We start from the raw sequence: 9,318 nt of genomic DNA on the forward strand, positions 1-9,318 counted from the left end.
TAACGGAGATGCGCACAGAATCAGCGCTGTACGTCACTGGATAGTGCGCAACCAGCGCAGTTGCGGAGCCTACGCTGATTTAGTAGACTGAGAATAAGCGTAGCGCTATAGAGTTCCATCAGCCGTCCTGACTGGAAAGTTCGCGGGATTGCTTGCATTATGAGGACATTGTACGAGTAACGGATAAGTAAGTCCAGTGTTATTTGAATATTAATGTTATATTGCAAGTGTATTTGTTGTAGTTAGTGTTTCTAAGTTTACTCGTCTATATTAAGCGGCCGTTTTGCCGCACGTGAATTGCACGCTGTATTATATGCCGTCAATCCTTTGAAGTTTGAATAGCGATCGTTATAACTTGTAGCTATAAGGAAAGGAATATTTTGTGCAATAATATTTTATGCCAAGTTTCTCATTTATATCTACAATGTAACATTTACGTGATTTATGTTGATTATTATTTTCTTTCATTGTTTTAGAAAACCTTGCACATGTCTATCCATGTTGATGCCAAAGCAATCATTAAAAGGCTATCATCTATCCATGACTCTGAGTTCTCTGACAAGAACACTGTGGCGGTCAGTGCACATTGATCTAGCTAAAACTAAATTATAACACATCCGGTCTGACTGACGTTAGCTTAGAAAAAGCCAAAGCAAGTCGATCACAGGGATGTACACTGTTAGACTTTTCAAGAGTTTTTTACTGTTTTTTAATTAAGATTTACAGTTCCAAACCGTATTTCAGTTTTACAGTAATTGTGTAATACAGTGCATTACTGTAAAAAATCAAGCTAATCAGTACACTACTGTAATTATTTTTATTTGTACTAAATATAAATTAGATTTCATAATTTTGATATAGAATTATTATTTTTTTTATCCTACATAAGTACTACTGACATTCAAATCAATTAGACAAAATTATTACAAAATACCCTTTTTTATTTAAAAAATTTCATATACATCACAAAATAAACTGTCTGCCAATTCTGGAAATTATGTGTTACATTTTTACACATTAATGGGTGAGTTTAGGGTTTTGTGTTAATATTAACAAAGGAAATATGTCAGAAAGTTTAGCACAAAGATGTGTAAACGTTAAATTAACACATTATGTGCTGTCAATCACTGCACAGATTGTTAAAAAAAAGTACATAAAATCCTAAACAAAACGTTAGCATTTGACAAAATGATTGTAGAGGCACTGGTTGTTTAGCTTATACAATTATTATAATGAAATAGCACCCATTACATTCATAAAACTGCAGAATATAAATACATTAAGCAGTCAAAAAGGAGATGTCCAACACAGGGCAAAACACAGTTCTTTTAACAATACATGACACATAACCTCACCTCCAAAATAATTATTTCCAAAGATTTGTTGGATTCATGTACACTGGTGGCCAAAAAAAGTATTTAAGTGTCCTAATGTTTTTGAAAGAAGTCTCTTTGATGCTCAAGAAAGATTTCTTATTATTATCAATGTCTGACTGTCTTCTCCTCCATCTTTTCCACAGCATAGGAGTAAAAGTCATCATCAAAATATTCTTTAAAAAGCAAACACAATGTTTTTGTCCACCTTTGTGAATAAATGAACTTCTCCAAAGATCGGTTCCTGTTCAGAACTTGACTGACAACATCAGAATGTTCCCTGGTCTGTATGCGTGTCCACAAACACAAATGTACTCAGTCCTTCAGAGGAGATCCCGGTTCCAACACTATGTAAAACAGAGAGGGGGGGGTTGGGGGGGTTTGGGGGGTATTAGGCTACACTGGATGGTCCAGCGCGACACGACAAATCCCAGACAGTGTATAGTGATGCGCTGTTATATTTCTGACGTACGGTACTCCGAGTCAAGGCGCTTGCGCTATTTCGGACAGGGGACAAACAAGTTTGCAATTTGCAGTAATGGTCCAGTCGCTTCAATGTGTCCAATATAGAAAGCCTCTGACTAGACACGCGGTGTAAGGCAAAAATTAGGAAATAAAAAGCACGATGGAATGGTGCCAGTCAGAGAGACCGTTACGTTAAATACAGTAGTATACTGCAAATTTAAAAAATACAGTAAGTCTCTGTATGTGGTGTTTGACGTCACAGAAAATTCCCATGATGCAATGGTAAATCACAGTTATTTACTGTAAAGAGAAATAGCAGTATAATACTGGGTGATTTAAAGTAAATAACTGTAGAAATTACAGAAAAGTCTAACAGTGTAGGAAGTATGGCAAAGTGACGCAGCATCTCGTGAGAGACTTCTTTTGGGAGAACCAAAGGGACAGTGCGTCGTATCCTGAGACGCGAATAGATGCAGTGCCTGGCCATAAACACAGAGCATTTGCTGAGGCACAGAGGCTAACGCCAGTCAGACCGGAGGTGCTTTTATCCTTTCCTGGTCGTGACGTGTGCTTCAGATGCAATCATGCATGGGCGTTCCCAAAGCGTCATCGACGCAGCGCAAGTTCCCTCGAAAAGGAACTGGCCTGTTATGAGGCAATTCAGAAATGACAGAGGAGGATCGAAATGCAGTGACTATTGGTTTAATTAATTTTTTTAAATCGAGGCAACAAACAGAAGATTTCAAATAACCAGAACTTAACAGAGCACACAAAACATCCACGTAGGACAACACCAGACAAAGACCATGAGAAACACTGAGGTATATATACTAGGGATGGGCATTCGATTAAATTTTCTTAGTCGATCGTCGGGAGAATTAACGATCGACTATCGATTAATCATTAATATTTTTATATTCAAATTCATTATTTATTTTTATATTATATACTTTTTATAAATTAAAAATGCAATGAAAATACAAACATACAGTGTGTTTTTCCTCGATTGGATCTTTATTACAAGATGATCAACTTGTGGCAGTAAAACTGGACGTTCGGTTAGGCTAAACTTGAAGATATATGCGCTGCGGTGCTCGAAAGCAACGGAACCTGCAGCTGCGAGTTTGCGTTCTTAAACAGAGACCCTCGTTTGTTTCTAAATAATAAATAATAAAAAAAATCATGTTAAACAATAACTTAACCAAAAACATAATAATACTTAGATCTGACAGGTTTTGTCAAAATGTAACTCAGAACTATCCAAGAACGGAGTCGAGAAAGAGAGTGAGAAAGATTAGCCTACCTACTGTAACAATCAATTCGGCTAGGCTACTTAACAAAGCCTCATAAAAAATAACTAGTAACTCACATACAACTTCTACATCAGTCTACTGATTTTTGTTGAGAAAGATAAGCATGTTGATGACATGATCTGAGGTCAGACGCGACCGCAACCGACCGTCAAGCCTCGTTTACACTTTCGCCTGGCTCTGCAGCGCGAGTCTCCACAGACTGCGCGCGCACCTCCCCAAACGTTGAGGCGTTTATACTCGACGCGCTCGCCTGTGAAACACCGAATACCGCAATGACGTCATTTTTGCCGCGCTCACCTTCGCGCTCGTGCGGACGCGTCGAGTGTAAACAAGGCTTCAGTCCAGCCGCTGAAAACACCCGCTCTGAGGGGGCTGACGTTGCCGGGATGCACAGGTACCTCCGCGCTAACTTGACCAGCCCGGGGAACACGTTCACTTTCCACTCACACTACGCAACGCAGCAGCATTAGTTTAATGATAATCGATAACAAATTAACGTGATCGACGAAATTCTTAATGATCAATAATCGATCGTCGATTAATCATGCCCATCCCTAATATATACACAAGGGGTGATTGGCAAACAAGACACACCTGGGAACAATCAGGAACTAATCAAAAAGAAAAACTACAAAGAACTACAAAACATGGCCTAAAACAGGAAATAACAAAAGTCCACACAAGACAAGGGGAACACAAGACAGGAATCATGACAGAGCAAGTGAAGTGAAGTCCCACCGTAGGACCCAAGCAATTCGATTGGTTCAAAGCACGTTTTATGGGTAATCGAGTTAGTGCCTGGTTACAAATCAGACAAAATCACTTTCTTATATTTGTTATATAATGTTATATATATTGTCTTTTAAACTACGTTATAACGACCATTAATGTATTTGTGGCGAGAAGGACGAGGCCGAGGGCTGTGGGAGAACGGCACGAGGCCGGTGGCATGATTACTGATGACTGCGCGACGGACCTGGCCGTATCTCTCACGGAGGAGCGGAAGCATAAAAGGAGTCGTCCATGAGGCACTGCCGTCTTTTCTTTCATTTTGTGTTTATTTAAATTATTTATTAAAGTCTCTGAATGTTCGCCGGTTCCTGCCTCCTTCTTCCCACAACAACATACTGCGTTACATGTTTGAACGTATATGTTTCATATACTAGTTTGTAACCGAAGCTATAGATTTTGAAATTAAACATTTCTTGTTCTTAGTGTTTTTTTTTGTTAGTTTACATTAATAATTCAAATACTATACAATAGTTGTCTGTTTTTCTGTAAAGCTGTGTGTACTGTAAAAAAGCGTTATACAAATAAATATATTACTTGATGGTAGAAAACTGCTAGACTACTTGCTTAAAATGTTTTTACAAACTACTTTTATCTTATTTTGAACATAGCAGTGGAATTTAGCTATAGGCCTACATAGCGGGATTTAGCATGCTTCATAAAGCTAAAACAGCTCTCGTTAGCTACAAGAAGTTATGGTGAGAACAGCTTTAGATCAGGCATACTACTAAGGTGGGACTCATCTTTACGGTGGGACTCATCTCTTCAATACAGTGGCCATCTTGGCTGAAGCTTCAGGCCTGGTGTCTGGGGACTCTGGCGTGATGGGTACTGCATGAAAGTCGTAAAAGCAGAGCCTCTCACCCGAAGGGCATTATCTGAGAACTCGCTCAGTGACCCTCGAGGACCATCACGGATGAGTTTGGATTGTAACTGGTTGTTGAGTCCGTAGCAAAAAAGTCTCTGATGTGGTCCTCGAATGTGTGAGTCCCTTGCCGTAGTCGGACAAGGGAGACTGCTGGATCCATCTGTGGTCTGGTGTTCTGTTCATGATCTGGATCCTGAGAATCTGTTTTATTAATACTTCAGTTTATTTCTAAATAATTCTGCTGCACTTAAATCCTGTAGTGTTTCATCTCTGCTGCAACCAACGGTGACAGAACTGAACATTAAAAACAGGATCCAAGTGCAGCAGTCTCTTTTTCGAAATAAACCCAAATCAGACGTGAACACACTAAAAACATGACAAACAGACTCAAATTGTGACAGTACCCTTTACAGTTTTCAAAAGCTTTCAGTTCTGCAAACTCATTTTAACAGGATCAATTTCAAATGGTGTCTCTGAGAGGAAACTATATAGGAAACTATATTAGCATTTAAAAATTTCCCTGCTTAGATTATGTACCTGAATATGTGTTTGCCTTCAGGAAAATAAATGCACATTTGTAGAGCCCTTAATAAATAAAATAAATAAACCCAATTCTGAACCGTGTCTTATGATTTGTTATTTACTTGTGCCAATAAATTCTTCACTTGTATGGTTATTTTACTAGCTAAATCATAACATACATTATAGTCTGTGTTGAAGTTACTGTAATTTAGCGATTTCAGTTTTCTTCTTAATTGTATTCAGATTTTGTCTAAAGGAGGGTTCTCAAATATATTCACAGTATGTGCACAAACCAAAAAACTGCAAACTAGGGATAAATATTGATTTTCTGGCCCATGAGCAATTCAAGCATTCATCCAAGCCCTAAACAACAAAAGTATGATTCATAAACCTAAGCTACACACACAAATTTGTACTTGGACACCTTATCAAACAGACACATGTTCCCTGTTTTGGACAGAAATGTAGGTAAGGTCAGGTTTGTTGTTTCTACTGTGTCATCTTCATACAAGTTAACGTTTAACTGGAAGAGGCCCAAAGCTTTCTGATTTACGTTTATTGGAAATCTGCTTTGACTGCAATAGAACTCACAAATTGTTATTTTTAGAACTCAGCTTGTGAAGGTCATGACAAAAGTTCATGAAGTTGTTAGGATCAGCCTCTTATAAAATCATCTGTGTTTTCTTTGGCTCACTCACTGACTTTTGAGCCAGTTGAAAAACATTGACTGTCATTAAAAATTCAGAGGTCACCCCATCGTGTGTCTCAGCTTAAATGGGAGTCATAGGGAGACAGAATGATCTTTTTTAGGAAATAATCTCACTGCCATATGGCAATGGACAGCGGTGTAGTTATAACTAATAGTTGGTTTTGTATTTTGAAGAGTAGGAAATTGCAGAGCTGTATGAAGAGCTAATGATATTAGCAGCCGTAGCCCAATGACTCCACACACACACACACACACACACACACACACACACACACACACACACACACACACACACACACACACGGTCTTGGGCAACCTTGTTTTTTGGTCTGTTTTGATTTTTCAAAATCAAAGAAGCTGTCATTACTAAATGGAGGGTTATTTTGTCATAATGGCCACAGTGCGTCAAATCTAGTGCTCTATAATCGGAAAGGGCAAGTTACCACTTGAATTTCAAAATAATGGTAAAATATAAAAAGTGCTGCACCATCTGTCAGTCTGTCTGTCACTTACTCAGTTGTGATTGGTCAACCGCTTACAGCACGTGTTGGAAATCAAACGACCATTACCATGACTAAATTTCAGCTCCGGAGGCTTCCTCAGTCCTCAGCGATTGTACACACTGTAAAGACAGTAAAAATGGCATTGAGTTTACCACATCAATCCAAGCGCGAGTCCGATTATGAAACATTGGATGAAATAGTTCAACCTGAACCTCCATCACAAAGACGACTTGAGCAGGACGTTTCTCAGTGATATGCTATTCAGTTTGACGTACTGTACATTTTGAGATGTTGCAACTGTAATTCCTCACCATCAGCATTAACAACTGTGTGTCCATCAACAAACCAATGTGAATATTTAAAATTTATTGCGGTGCACATGCGGGAACTGTATTAACTATATCATTAACAGCGCAAAGGTTAGCTGAGCACTAATGTGATTGACCGATGTAACATTAAAGATTGTAAAACAAATCTTGCTCCATCACTCGTTGAGGCGCTTCAGAGTCGATTCTTTCTTTTGGGAGACAATAACTTTATTTAACCTGCACTTTCAACTTTACAACGTTGCAGACCGTTTACATTCACAGACAGCTATATTACACACTGCATTAAATGTAATATTCGCATAATAGGGGCACTTTAAGTATGTATTAGTATGGTAGTTTGCTATTCCGAATTCACCCCAAGTGTCACTCATGCTGTCAATGCTTGGGCCGCCCCACAGCTTCTTATGATTGGTCCACTGTTTTGCAACCGACTTTTATTAGTTGCGTTTCATGTCAAAAACTGAAATTCTTTCTTTTAACTGGACACTCCTTCTTAAAAGAACACTCACTACGTCCTGGCGGACCTTCTCCAGAACTCCTGGGAGCAGAGCAATCTCTGAAATTTCCTCTTTCACATGATGCCAAAGTAAGTAATTTTTTTGGTGCAATTTTGTGTAACTATCAAGCAAACCACAACGATCCAATTCCAATGGACACAATCAAGTCCTGCCCTCAAGTTTTCTTGTTCGATAAGCCATTTTACATGGATATACGTATGTCACAATACGGAAGAAAAGACCATAGCAAATTCTTTTTCATGCTGACTTTAAAAAGAAGCTTAGTGTGCCATTTGGTCTGTATGAACTCGCTGTTTTTTTTAACTGAATGGCAGTGGAATGGAAAATAACACAGTTGAACTAAAAGTTGAACTTGAAACTGCGGGGCTGGTGCATTAAAAACATTCAAGATCTTCTTCTACTGCATATTTACATAGGAAAACAATTAAAAAGCAGTGCAATGGTATGCAAACATTGTTCTGTGTGAACTGGCCCTATAAGAACTTCAGAAACTGTTTTGCTATTTCCCCATTTTGTGGCATGACAATCTGCTACAGTCAAATGCAAGCTTGCCAACAATTCAAATTACTGTCGGTCTCCTGAACATTTTCATATTGTGCGGTATACTAACATTCTAGAAGAGTTTATGGCTGAAAAAAAATCCTTACTTTTTCTTCCATCTTGTCAAAACAATCTGGTACAGCAGATCATTCTCCTTAATCATTATAGCTCACAAACAGACGCACATAAAGCCTACTGAAAATACTATGAAAATAATTCAAAATATACATTAAAAATAGTTGTCCAGCTGTACTGATATCATAATGAAGAAAAAATACAATTGTAATTCTTGAAAAGAATTAAAATAGTTTGGCATGTTTTCATTGTTATTTATTAGAAAATATTAATATAATATTTAATATTTGTGTAACTATTAAAAAGCTTTTTTGTTAAAGAATGATTAAGTTCACACATTCACTGTCACAAACATGCCAGATCCCTCAGCTCCTCCCCTCCAATCAGCATGACACAAATAATCTATTAAGACCAGTTTCATTACAATAGACTCATTTGATCAAAAGTTATTATCATTTTTGGAAATTGTCTCGAAACTTTTTAAGTACCGTCAGCACATGGTGCCGAAGGCCGAGTTTCATAACGATATACCAATGCATTCATAAAATATAGCATTTTACAACAAAATTCAAAATGGCTGACACCCAAAATGGTTGATATGGAAAAACTGGGCTTGTTTGACTCCTTCATGCTTCACCGAATCTAAAGAGACCAGATTTCAGAAGTTTAAATCAAAAAGAGCAATTTTTTTTATATCTCTTGGCTACTGGGCAGCCCTGCGTTGAAACTGTGCAGGTAGCCTCAGGTCATGGTTGTAATAACACACACCAATTTTAGTCACAATACGCTAAAGGGTTGTAGAGATATAGCCTCATGTTCATTTTGACGTGCATTTTGTTGAATTCGTTCACACGTTTTTATAGAACAGTTTTAACGAATCAACTTGAATTACATATTTTTTTTGTTGCCATGGTCTGAAGATGATCTGGTTAAATTTTTGTGAAAATCGGAGTTCGAAAAAGTAAGTTCTTGGGAATATTCATAATGGTGGAAACATTTTCCTGATGGTAAATTACATTTAATTTTGTTTCTAGCCCTTACGGTTCAAAAGTTATTAGCATAAACATGAGTGAAACTTTGGACAATTGGTGGCAATAGAGGGTTTAACCTCTGGTGACACCCAGACAGCAACATAGTGTCAGCAACATGATGTGACTATAGCTGAAATGTTGTGGTATTTGTGCATTTCAACCCTTTATTTACCTATTGGGACAGCGTTGGGATTTCTAAAGGTCTATGGGGTCACCACCATGCTGTTTAATGATCAACAGCCCGACAGGAGGAGGCATATAAAAGAAGTTCAAAATTGTGGGT

The sequence above is a fragment of the Siphateles boraxobius genome, unplaced genomic scaffold (assembly GCF_051911475.1).
Source record: "Siphateles boraxobius isolate OS27281-9 unplaced genomic scaffold, OSU_SipBor_1 1, whole genome shotgun sequence".
NCBI lineage: Eukaryota > Metazoa > Chordata > Actinopteri > Cypriniformes > Leuciscidae > Siphateles > Siphateles boraxobius.